This window comes from Typopeltis vanoorti, chromosome 25 (assembly GCF_054136105.1).
Source record: "Typopeltis vanoorti isolate ZY-2024b chromosome 25, IOZ_Tvanoo_1.0, whole genome shotgun sequence".
NCBI lineage: Eukaryota > Metazoa > Arthropoda > Arachnida > Uropygi > Thelyphonidae > Typopeltis > Typopeltis vanoorti.
This window is the reverse complement of record NC_143573.1, coordinates 51,925,871-51,939,083: the sequence shown is the minus strand read 5'-3', so window position 1 is coordinate 51,939,083 and position 13,213 is coordinate 51,925,871. Positions and strand designations below refer to the sequence as shown.

At 35.4% G+C, this 13,213-nt stretch overlaps 1 protein-coding gene across 1 annotated transcript in view; it reads right to left on the bottom strand.

Annotated features, from left to right (window-relative positions):
- The window catches only part of LOC150092745 (ATP-dependent RNA helicase A-like), a 337,554-nt gene that overhangs the window by 14,749 nt on the left and 309,592 nt on the right, over positions 1-13,213 (bottom strand).

Genomic DNA, 13,213 nt, shown 5'->3' with positions numbered 1-13,213 from the left:
CATCCGCATAAAGCAAAGAGCAGACATTAACATCTCCAATTTTGATATCAGGTTTAATACCACATTCCTTCATAATGTGATCCATATAGATAATGAATAACAGAGGGGATAATGTACATCCTTGTCTCACACCAGATTTAACATTAAACCATCTTCCTGTACTTCCTTCAATTCTAACTGCTGACTCACAACTCAAATAAAGACTAAGTATTGCTTGATATAATGCCCCATTGACACCATATAACTGCAGCGTATTGAATAGCTTCTCTCTTGGCACCTTGTCATATGCCTTTTCCAAATCGACAAAACTTAAATACAGATCTTTGTTATATTCCCATGCTTTCTCGACTATTTGTCGTAAAGTGAAGATCTGATCCTGACAGCCTCTATTTGGTTTGTTCCAGCTTGTTCTTCACCAAGCTTTTCTTCCACAATTCTTCTCAACCGTTTCTCAAGTATACTTGCATAGATCTTGCCAGGAACACTCAGTAGGGAAATACCTCTGTAATTCTCACATTCAGTTTTATTTCCCTTTTTATATATGGGTACTATGAGAGCTCTACTCCAATCATCGGGAATTCGTCCCTCTGTCCAGGCTTTCTGAACTATGCAGTGCAGCCACTGTAAGACTCTTATACCACCATACTTCAGCATTTCTGGTCGAATATCATCTACTCCTGCTGCCTTTCCACATTTCAAGCCTTTGATGGCTTTTTCTACTTCAAGTATGGATATGTATTCCTGACTGCATGCCTGGTCAGTGTTTTTTATCACTGTGCTGTCATCACTGCTTGTTTCATTTAGCAGTTTTTCAAAGTAATTACTCCATACTTCAAGGATCTTTTTCTCCTGTTTTCATTTCACCTTTATCATCTCTAATTCCTTTTACAGCACTCTTTCCTCCATTCCTAAGCTTTTTCAACAACCTCCAGAATATTTTGCCACCTTCTTGATATTTATTTTCTATATTCTTGCCAAAGTCCTCCCATGACTTTTGTTTAGCTAGTTTTACACACTGTTTAGCTTTCTTACATTTGTCTCTGTATTCTGTAAGAGTAAAAGCTGACTTATTTGCCAGGAACTTTTGATATGCTTTCTTCTTTTCCTTCACTGCCTCTTTAACTTCCTGTGTCCACCAGGGAGTTCTGATTTTTTTATCTTTGCACACAACCTCACCACATGCCTCTCTGGCAGAATCAATCAATGTTTCCTTCAGAGTTTGCCACTGAATCTCCAAGGTTTGATTGCTGTTCTCAAACTCTTTCATTTTCTTTTCAATAATATTCCTGTATTTTAGTCTACAGTTTACATCTGAGAGCTGCTCAACTTTTATTCGCTTTAAAACTTTCTTACATGTTATTCTTTTCAATATGAAATTCAATTTTATCCTGCTCAAGACTAAATAGTGATCACTTCCAATTTCAAATCCTCTGTACACTCTGGTGTCCTGCACCAGGGAGAAAACATCACTATCAACAATAACATAGTCAATGAGACTTTTCTTATTCCTAGCCTCTTCTCTCCATGTGAATTTGTGCACATTTTTATGTTGGAACATGGTGTTAGTAATAACCAGTCCATGTCCTGAGCAGAAATCCAACAGATATTTGCCATTATTATTAGCTTTGCTCTTTTCTCCAAATTTTCCCAAAATATTTTTGTATGTCTCACAATCATTTCCTACTCTACTATTTAGATCCCCAACAAGGACCAACTTTTCCTTTTTCATTGTGTCAGTTGCTTTTTCTAAAGCCTCAAAAAATTCCTCCACTTCTACCTTAGTAGAACCTTCTGTGGGACCATAGGCACAAATAAGTCTCATTGTCCAGTTCCCCATTCTCATATTTGCCCACATTACTCTACTTGAGACTGACTGCCATTCAAGAAGATTAGCCTCGTATTTTGTGTTGAATACTATGGCTACTCCTTCTTTTCCTTGATTGTTATTGCCTGAATATAACATTTTGTATTTATTGCTCAGAAAGATCTCACCAGTATTGGTCTTTTTTGTTTCAGTCACCCCTATTATGTCGATCTGGTACTTATCTAATTCCTCAGCTAGCTCCATTTCTTTGCCATTCAGGCTTCTTACGTTGATAGTACCGATCTTTAACTCTGGTGATGTTGAGTTGGGGTTTGTTTTCAGATTTGTTCCAGTAGCTGACTTTTCGCTGTTCGCCCTGGTTCCCTGGCGAAAACAACGGGGGCCTTGTTTAACCGGGCGACGCCCCAGCCGGCATGAAATTTTGTCATGTTGTACCATCATTTTTTTATTTTGGTTTAACCAATAAGAATACAATTTGGTCGGCTAAATCCCAAATTGCCAGCCCATCCTCGTTCGTTCAGTATCAAAGTAGATACCCAACAGGGTGCACCACGAGAAGGTGAGGATTGGACATTAGGTCAGAAGCCCTGGTCGGTTCTCTGCATTCCTTTAAAGGCTATGTGGAGGTCTCCTCTCAGTTATACAGCTTTGACCCTTAAGCACCCCCTGGTGAAAGCAAGATACCAGAAATATGAGGATAAACTTCTGGAATGGTAGGCAAGATGAGTAAAGTGATGCAGGGAAATTATCAGAATGGGGAACTGGACAATGAGAATTATTTGTGCCTATGATGATGCAGAAGGTTCTACTAAGAAAGAAGTGAAGGAATTTTTTGAGGCTTTAGAGAAAGCAACCGACACAAAGAAAAAGCCTACTCTTGTTGGGGATCTAAATAGGAGAGTAGGAAATGATTGTCAGACATGCAAGAATATTTTAGTAAAATTTGGAGAAAAGCTATCTATCTATATGTTCACTGGACATCCACTGATGTCGTATGGTCACTCCGATGCTCAGTGATGTGCCACACTGGGCCTCGCTGTGTAGTCCTGTTGTTTGCTTTTCTGGAGATCTTAACTCTCTGAAGATTAGTTGTTCCACACACACGATCCATCCATCTCACTGGATGGATCATGTGTGGAACAACTGTATGGTCTACCCCTTCCTCTTTTTCCAGGGACTTTACCTTCTATTACTGTTCTGAGAGGCCCTCCTTCCATCCTTTCAATGTGTCCAAAATATTTTAACTTTCTTTTGTCAATATCCTTAAGGAGTCTTAAAGTTCTACTGATCTTTTCTAACACCCATTCATTTGTATGCCTTTCAGTATATCATATCCTCAACAGCCTTCTGTAGCACCACATCTCAAAAGCAGATATCTTTTTCTTATCTGACTTCTTTAGGTTCCAAGTCTCACATCCATCAGCTACTGTTGGAAAAACAACTGCATCCAAAATCCTCAACTTTGTTCCCATGGAAATAGATCCATCCTTCCAGATTTTAGACAAGTCTCTGAATGTTGTTTTAGCCATTCCTAACCTTCTTCTGATGTCTTCTGAACAGCAATTCTTCACATTAATAATGGATCCCAGGTACTCAAACTTGCTGACTTCCTCAATTCTTTCTCCATTAAGCTATACTTGTTTCTCAAGAGCTTCCCTGTTTGTATTTCCTTTGAGAACCATAATCTTTGTCTTGCTAGGATTTAGTTGAAGTCCTCTGTAATTACTGATCTTGTTAATTATGTCAAGAATTTGTCCTAGTTCTTCCATGTCATTGCAAAGGAGTACTGTATCATCAGCATACCTTAGATTGCTGATCTATCTACCTCCTATCCTTATTCCTGTCTTGAGCTTATCCAACGCTTCATGCATGATGTCCTCCATATATATACTAAACAAGTGAGGAGAAAGTAAACATCCTTGCCTTACTCCTTTTCCAACCTGAAACTAATCAGTCAATCCAACCCTGTTCTTACTGTGGCTTCTTGCTCCCTGAACAAGAGAAAAGCTAATAATGGCAAATACCTGTGGGCTTTCTGCTCAGGACATGGACTGGTTATTACTAACACAATGTTCCAACATAAAAATGTGCATAAATTCACATGGAGAGAAGAGGCAAGGAATAAGAAAGTCTCATTGACTATGTTATTGTAGATAGTGATGTTTTCTCACTGGTGCACAACACCAGAGTGTACAGAGGATCTGAAACTAGAAGTGATCATCATTTAGTGTTGAGCAGGATAAAACTGAGTTTCATATTGAAAAAGGAGAATGTAAGAAACAAATCAAAGTTGATCAGCTTTCAGATATCAACTGTAAACTAAAATACACAAACATTACTAAAGAAAAAATGAAACAGTGAGATTCAGTGGCAAACCCTGAAGAAAACATTGATTCAGAATGAGAGACATGCAGTGAGGTTGAAATGCAGGATAGAAAAATCAGAACTCCATGGTGAATTGAGGAAGTTAAAGAGCCAGTGAAGGAAAAGAAGAAAGCATGCTGTAAGCTGCTGTCAAATAAGTCAGCTTGTGCTCTTAGAGAATAAAAAAGACAAATGTCAAGAAAGGGAAGTAGTGTGTAAAACTAGCTAAACAAAAATCACGAGAAGATTTTGGTAAAAATACAGAAAATAAATATCAAGAGGGCAGCAAAATATGCTAAAAGCTAACTGAAGCTTAAAAATAGAGGAAAGAGTACTGTAAAAAAAAAATCAGAGATGATCAAGGTGATAGAAAAACTGGAGTTAAAGATATCCTTGATGCATGGAATACTAATTGTGAAATATCAACAAGGTGGTAGAAAAGACTCAACAGGCATGCAATCAAGAAAGCATAAAAGTTTTACAATGGCTGCGCTGCATAATTCAGGAGGGCTGGACAGATGGTCAAATTCCAGATGATTGGAGTAGAGCTATCATAGTGTTCATCTATAAAAAGGAAAATAAAACTGAATGTGAGAATAACAGAGGTATTTCCCTACTGAGTGTTCCTGGTAGGATTTCCACTGTTTCTCAAGTATACTTGAGAAACAGATGAGGGTTGTGGAAGAGAAGCTTGGTGAAGAACAAGCTGGAAATAGAGGTTGTCAGGACAGATTTTTACTTTAAGACAAAGTTGAGAAATTGTGGGATAATAACAAGGATCTGTATTTAAGTTTTGTAGATCTGCAAACGGGATATGACAAGGTGCCAAGAGGATAGTTATTCTAACTGCTACAGTTACACAGTGTCTGTGGGACATTATATCAAGCAATACTTAGTCTTTGAGTTGTAAGTTAGCAGTTAGAATTGAAAGAGGTACAGGAAGATGGTTTGATGTTAAATCAGGTGTGAGACAATGATGTACATTATCACTTCTGTTATTCATCATCTATATGGATCATATTATGAAGGAAAGTGGTATTAAACCTGACATCAAAATCGGAGGTGTTAATCTCAGCTCTTTACTTTATGCAGATAATGTTATACTTTTAAATAAATCCAGTACAAGTCAGCTGGATTCCTTGACTAAATTGAATAATTAATTGTAAAAAATTTGATATGAAAATCAGCAATAAAAGACAAAAACAATGAACATAGGCAGTAACACTGAAAATATCAACTGCATCCTGAATGGAGAACCTATAGAACAAGTGACATATTTCAGCTACCTAGGCACACTTTTTTTAGTGAAGATGGCAAATTAAATAGGAAATAGATAACAGAACTAGCAAATCTGCTATGGTTGGAAGTCAACTGAATAAATTTATATGGAAGAAGAGAGAAATTAGTCAAAACACTAAATTAGCTGTATACAAGACGACGTTTAAACCTATTTTAATGTATGGATCTGAGAGCTGGGTTAGACACGTGAAAAGACTAGAGACCACAGATATGAGAGTTCTGAGAAAGATAAAGGAAGGGAACAGATTGCATCAATGGCAATATTATATTAAAAATGAGGATATTAGAAAAGATCCTAACATTGTTAGCATTCAAGCATGTACCAGCAGAGCAAATCTCAGGTGTCATGGTCACTTAAATATAATGGGAGAGAAAGATTAGCAAAGCAAGTGTCTTTGCCAGGTTGTCAAGAAAAAGACTCAGAGGAAGACCAAGATCTAGGTGGGTTGATATAAAAAGTGCCTTAAAAGAAAAAATATATGATCTGTTAATATTGACAGATAATTGTGACGTCATCAAAGTATGTTGATACTGCCTATTGTGGGAGGAAGTTGCTCATTGAGATGATTTTGACATCAATGACGTCCCACTTAAGACAAAGCCTTAGGGAACACTATTCTCGGTAAAATGACCAGGATATTGTCTTTCCACTAAGAATTGAAAGATCTGGCTGTAGGGAAAGTTGCTCACTAAAATTATAGAGATCTTAATATACCACATTTCCAGGCTGTCACAAGACCCCCCCCCCCCCCCCCCATGTCAAAGAAAACAGATGAGATGTTTACATTTTAGGAATGCAACTCTTATAGATGTTTCTAGAACAGTGGTTCAAGTGTGGCCATGCTGGCCAAATGCAGCCAGCAGACAGAAATATCAAAAATGTTTTATTTATTAAATTTTCACATTAAAAAAAATTAAATTATCATCATATGGACTTTTAAAAAAAAATTTAATTTAATTATGAGACATGCCTGTTCATCAAGAGTACTGACATAAAAAAATATATATTAGATTTATGAAAACAAGAGTTTCTGTGGGTCAGCTTCCAGTATTGAGGCCACATTTTAAGATAAATAATGAGCTTAATAAAAATAAACAATTATAACCATACAAGTTTTATAAGCCATCAGGGATACTAGCAAAAAAAACAACAAAAAGACTATAAACAATTAATTCACAACTGGTACGTACCAACTGTGAAGTTATATTCCAATGTCTTAAGCTGAAAGATATATAGCTCTAAAACTGACATGAAAGGCAGATGTAAATGTGAATGGTGAAGTTTGTTCTATGTTACTTACAGATTTGTCTTATATAATTGCCCAAGTTATATTATCTGTGTTTTTTATCCTTTTCTTTTCTATTATTTTCATTGGGTATATATTTTAACAAAAACTTCCAAGCTGCAAAGGTGATTGAAGTTTTTGCATTAATTTTTCTTGTTTGTGATGGTGTGTTGCTTCCTTAATATAAACTGCATTTATTTATTTTATTATTTATTTCTATTGCTTATTAATAATTTCAGTATGGATATAAGAAATAATTTTGGTAAGAAAAGAACAGAAGATAAAATTTCTGAAAATGCAGCAATCACAAATGCTGGAAGTAATATAATTATTTGTTAGCCAGCATTGAAATAAAGACAAAATTTTTGATAATTAACAAGAACTTTTCATCAAGTGTGGGAAGAAATGTATTCGATTATATATATATATATATATATATACACATATACACACACACACACAACATTACAGTATATTACAAGATATTGTAAGTAATGAAAAGAAAAAATAAAAACACAGACAGTAAAGCTTAAAGATATTTATACAAATAATAAACATGTTAATAAGATACTGAAATAAACATTAGAAATTGAAATGAAGAAAGGAATTAGACATTAAACTAAGTGATTCATTAAGGCCTCTGAGGTTCAATATTTTAATGGATGAAATAATAAATTAAATGGAATAAAAACTGCTAGAAATGTAATCTGCCATGCAGATGACATAATGTAATAAAATGACATAAGTAAAAAAAAAAAGTATTTTATTTCCAATAGATCTGCTAAAAATATAATATGGAAATATTAATAGCAAAAACCAGAACAAATTAGTGAGCAACCAATCAGCATAAGCTAGAAATAAACAGAAAAATAGTCAAACAAATTATGAATTTTAAAATTCAAGTATTCAGATTAATTCAGAAAAATATGCAAAAAAGAAACAATTAAACATATAGAAAAATGGAAATCATATACCAGAAAACCACAAAAACAGTGAAAGATGGATTGCAATAACCACTGTCACAAGGCTAAGAACTAAGGCAGAGGATGAAGACAACTTCTGCTAGTTGCATAAGGTGTAAACTTGATCCACAAAAATGTTTTTGGTGTGATGACTAACAATATGCTTTGGTCTGAGCATATTTAAAAGTTATGAAATTTGATATGGTAAGGTACAGGTTCCAACATGGCTTTCAATAAAGTTGAAATAGGTTTTTAATTGCAGTTGTTGGTGTCTGGATACATACAATATGTTATATACATTACTGCTTCATTGATAATGTTTGGCTGAATGCTTCAGCATTAATTTCTGCAAGATAGGAAAATGTATTCAATAAGCATGAGCAATTTTCCACTTGTGCCCATGTTGGAGAACATCACTTCTGTGAAGACACAGCAGTTACAGAGAAATAATTGATTCCATGCATGTTATCTTTTGCATCCTGCATGATTGGTAGAAGAATGGTATGGAAATAGATTGTAAGATATATTGTAGAATACGAGCAAATAGGCATACGAAAGAAGATACGTCCATTTTTAAGAAGAAAAGACAGCAAGGTCATGACTGTCAAGCACTCAATATTATGGCCTTGAACATTCATATTAGCACCACCTCCACAGCATTGTGTCCAGAGAAGTCATCCATAAGAAGTATGGGCTGAGGTAGTTGCAATATAAGATTATTAATTTGATCCACATTAACTCAAAACCTGGTAGTAAATAAATGAAGATACTGTAATAAAAATTTCCACTGACAGGTGAATACCTATCACTTCCAGCGCTGTTAAGCTGGACACACTGATAAGGAGTATGGTTGTCTCACAAGGATAAAATCTCTCTCCTCGATGAGCAAGCCCATCTCCAGTTATAGTTTTACAAATAACAGTGAAAATGCCTTAAGCTGGGGTTCTTACCTGATTTTAAATGTATTTCTCGCAAACAGAAATGGGTTTGTGTTTCTGCAGAAGAACCTTGAAATCACTGATATTTGGAATCCATGACAGTAAGAATTTCCCCTATTCTTTTGGCTCTATAGACTTATTTGATTTTCAAGATGTTGAGGACTTACCTTTCTTTGGCTTGTGGTTGTCAATGGATTTTGGAAAGTATGGATGGCCAGCAACCATCTCTTTCTCTAGAAAAATACTTAATACCTTATCTAATACATCAGGGTCAGTTCTGTTTAATTTACGTTCAGTGGATACAGAAGTATCCTTTTTTTCCCCTGTGAAAATGCCTAGTAGCTTTTCTTGCAGTGATGCCCTTGTCATAATTTTCTTGACAAGTAGATTTTCATTCAGCAGGATCAATTTGGGAGTTGTTGCAGGAGTGAGTCTATAATCAGTTGGCAATAAATGCACCCCAAAGAGAAGCACTTACAATCATACAGTTCAGGTATGATGAAATCATCAGATAGTGGGATAGACAGAGGTTTGTGTGTTGCTTTTGATATTTTCTTAGGTTGCCACCTTCTCAGTATAAGATTTCAGGACAAGTATTGTTATGGCTGGCTTTACATCTGGATATGAGACACTGTTCAGTTTTAATTTTTTTGTATCTTTTTCATCCATCAACCTTTGGCATTCACATGAGCAGGCTGACAGTCTCCCTCACAGTTGACACATTTAGGTTTCTTTGCAGACTAAGATTTATTATCATATGCATTACTACCAAACCAGACACAGGTGACAGAGCCACCAAAGGCTATTTGGACATGTCTCTATTCCTGCTTTTAATAATGTCAGAGGAGGTCTGGGTGTGTTCACCTTAAAATTTAAGGTGAACTAATGCAAGTATCTGCAATAAGTTGAATGGACAGACTTGAGAAAAAGTTAACATGTACAGGTGTAAGAATGATATTCCTGGTCAGAACCAGACAAATCACTAATATACATCAGAATGTGTTTCACACTTGTAACGCCTCAATTTCATCATCATCAAATTCCTGCCATGTACCCTCAAGGGGTGTACAGGATATGACAGTACTACATGAAAAATTTACATCATTACTAACTTCCTATCTACAATTTTCCTCCAAATCAGTCTGTTACTTGTCAAGACTCCAACATTATCAGATCTTATATTTCTATCGTCTAAGGCACTTTGTACCGTATCAATCCACCTATATCTTGGTCTTCCTCTGGGTCGTTTTCCTGCCAACCTGGCAGAGAACACTTGTTTTGCTAATCTTTCCTCTCCCATTCTATTTAAGTGACCATACCATCTGAGATTAGCTCTGCTAACGCATTCCTGGATGCTGACAATGTCAAGTTCTTTCCTAATATCCTCATTTTTCATATGATATTGCCATTGATGCCATCTGTTCACACCTCTAATCTTTCTCAGGACTCTCATATCTGCGGTCTCTAGTCTTTGGTCAAGTGTTTTACTTCTGACCCAGCTCTCAGATCCATAAGTTAAAATTGGTTTGAACACAGTCTTGTATACAGCTAATTTAGTGTTCCGACTAATTTCTTTCTTATTCCATATGAATTTATTCAATTGACTTCCCACGATACCAGCTTTGCTGATTCTGTTGTCTATTTCTATATTTAGTTTACCATCTTCAGTAAAAATTGTGCCTAAGTAGCTGAAATGTTTTACTTGTTCCACAGGTTCTTCATTCACAACACAGTTGACATTTTCAATGATTCTCCCTATTTTCATTGTCTTTGTCTTTTTATTGCTGACCTTCATACCATATCTATTACAACAGCTATTCAATTTAGTCAGAGAATCTTGCAGACTTGTAGCGGATTTATTTAGAAGTATAACATCATCCGCATAAAGCAAAGAGCTGACATTAACATCTCCAATTTTGATATCAGGTTTAATAGCACATTCCTTCATAATGTGATCCATATAGATAATGAATAACAGAGGGGATAATGTACATCCTTGTCTCACACCAGATTTAACATTAAACCATCTTCCTGTACTTCCTTCAATTCTAACTGCTGAATCACAACTCAAATAAAGACTAAGTATTGCTTGATATAATGCCCCATTGACACCATATAACTGCAGCGTATTGAATAGCTTCTCTCTTGGCACCTTGTCATATGCCTTTTCCAAATCGACAAAACTTAAATACAGATCTTTGTTATATTCCCATGCTTTCTCGACTATTTGTCGTAAAGTGAAGATCTGATCCTGACAGCCTCTATTTGGCCTGAATCCAGCTTGTTCTTCACCAAGCTTTTCTTCCACAATTCTTCTCAACCGTTTCTCAAGTATACTTGCATAGATCTTGCCAGGAACACTCATTAGGGAAATACCTCTGTAATTCTCACATTCAGTTTTATTTCCCTTTTTATATATGGGTACTATGAGAGCTCTACTCCAATCATCGGGAATTCGTCCCTCTGTCCAGGCTTTCTGAACTATGCAGTGCAGCCACTGTAAGACTCTTATACCACCATACTTCAGCATTTCTGGTCGAATATCATCTACTCCTGCTGCCTTTCCACATTTCAAGCCTTTGATGGCTTTTTCTACTTCAAGTATGGATATGTATTCCTGACTGCATGCCTGGTCAGTGTTTTTTATCACTGTGCTGTCATCACTGCTTGTTTCATTTAGCAGTTTTTCAAAGTAATTACTCCATACTTCAAGGATATCTTTTTCTCCTGTTTTCATTTCACCTTTATCATCTCTAATTCCTTTTACAGCACTCTTTCCTCCATTCCTAAGCTTCTTCAACAACCTCCAGAATATTTTGCCACCTTCTTGATATTTATTTTCTATATTCTTGCCAAAGTCCTCCCATGACTTTTGTTTAGCTAGTTTTACACACTGTTTAGCTTTCTTACATTTGTCTCTGTATTCTGTAAGAGTAAAAGCTGACTTATTTGCCAGGAACTTTTGATATGCTTTCTTCTTTTCCTTCACTGCCTCTTTAACTTCCTGTGTCCACCAGGGAGTTCTGATTTTTTTATCTTTGCACACAACCTCACCACATGCCTCTCTGGCAGAATCAATCAATGTTTCCTTCAGAGTTTGCCACTGAATCTCCAAGGTTTGATTCCTGTTCTCAATCAATTTTAAGGCCTGAATCTCACTCTGAGGTTCAGGTCTTAAAACTGAGGAGTGCTTTATAAGGCATACTGCATTGCTATCCCCCCCCCATCTACTGCTGATGTTACTCACAGTAGTTTTGAGTATTGTTGACATGCTTCAGCAAGAATATCATCAGAACAGTTTATAAATTGTTCTGGAAGATCCTACCAATCCTTCTAAATCATACTGAATTATAGAAGGGTGATATTTCCCCATTGACTTTTCATCTGTTGAATTGATAAATAAAAGGTATATTTACATGGGTGTCTTATTTCTACTACTAATGATGTAGTCCCAACATATACAGTATCTGTATATGTTGGGACAAGTAACTATAAATTATTGTTGGGCAGGCCAACAATAATAAATCACCACACTAAGGTTAGTAAAATTTATTGCAGAAATAATTCTATAGTAGGAAATAATTAATGTTCAAATTGCATATTTGCATGATTTTTGGTTTAGTAACAATCTGTTTCCAATAAGTTGAATGGACAGAATTTTGAAATGGTTAACAGGTACAAGGATTTAATGATGCAGCACATAATACTGTTATCACCAATGATGACAGTTATTTTTCCTATCCAAAATGTTTCATATTATCAATAAACATTGTTTAATTTGCTTGTGTAAGTATGTCACAAGTGCATTTGAAATAGCATACACTATACATTGGGCACTGAATTTCATGTTATTCACACCAGTTTAGCTACAGTGGTAATTATGCAGTATTATGTGCTGCATCAAATATCCACTGCAACAACACTAACTTAATTTGTGACCGTGCAACTGATTTTCCCTACAAACATAAAATCAACCTCCAATACATTGGGTAGTAGATCCAGGTATGCTTGAGATCATAGTCTGTGCTTTTGTGTGACAGATGGATTCAAGATAACTGATGGCAGGCAAACAATAATAAATCACCACACTAAGGTTAGTAAAATTTATTGCAGAAATATAATTCTATAGTAGGAAATAATTAATGTTCACTGTATATTTGCATTTTGGCATGATTGTTGGTTTAGTAACAATCTGTTTCAAAATACAGGGTATATCAAAATTATGCTAACACTTGACACTGGAATGAACATTTAAATTCTTTCCTTTTTTTTTTTTTGCTAAATGTTGATTACAATAAATGTTTTTTCCATTTAAGTGTTAACATAATTTTGACATATCCTGTATAATTTTGGCAATACTGAATTATAGAATTAAAAAAAAAAAGTAATACAACAATAACCCCTCACTTCCTAAGACAACCTCTTCCCACACCTAAGTTGATCATGCTTTAAAACTAGAAGTGTATTAGTACAGTAAAACCAGCAATTTGAAATTTTACTGTGATAAGTTTATGGATCCAGAATGCAAATATGAATACT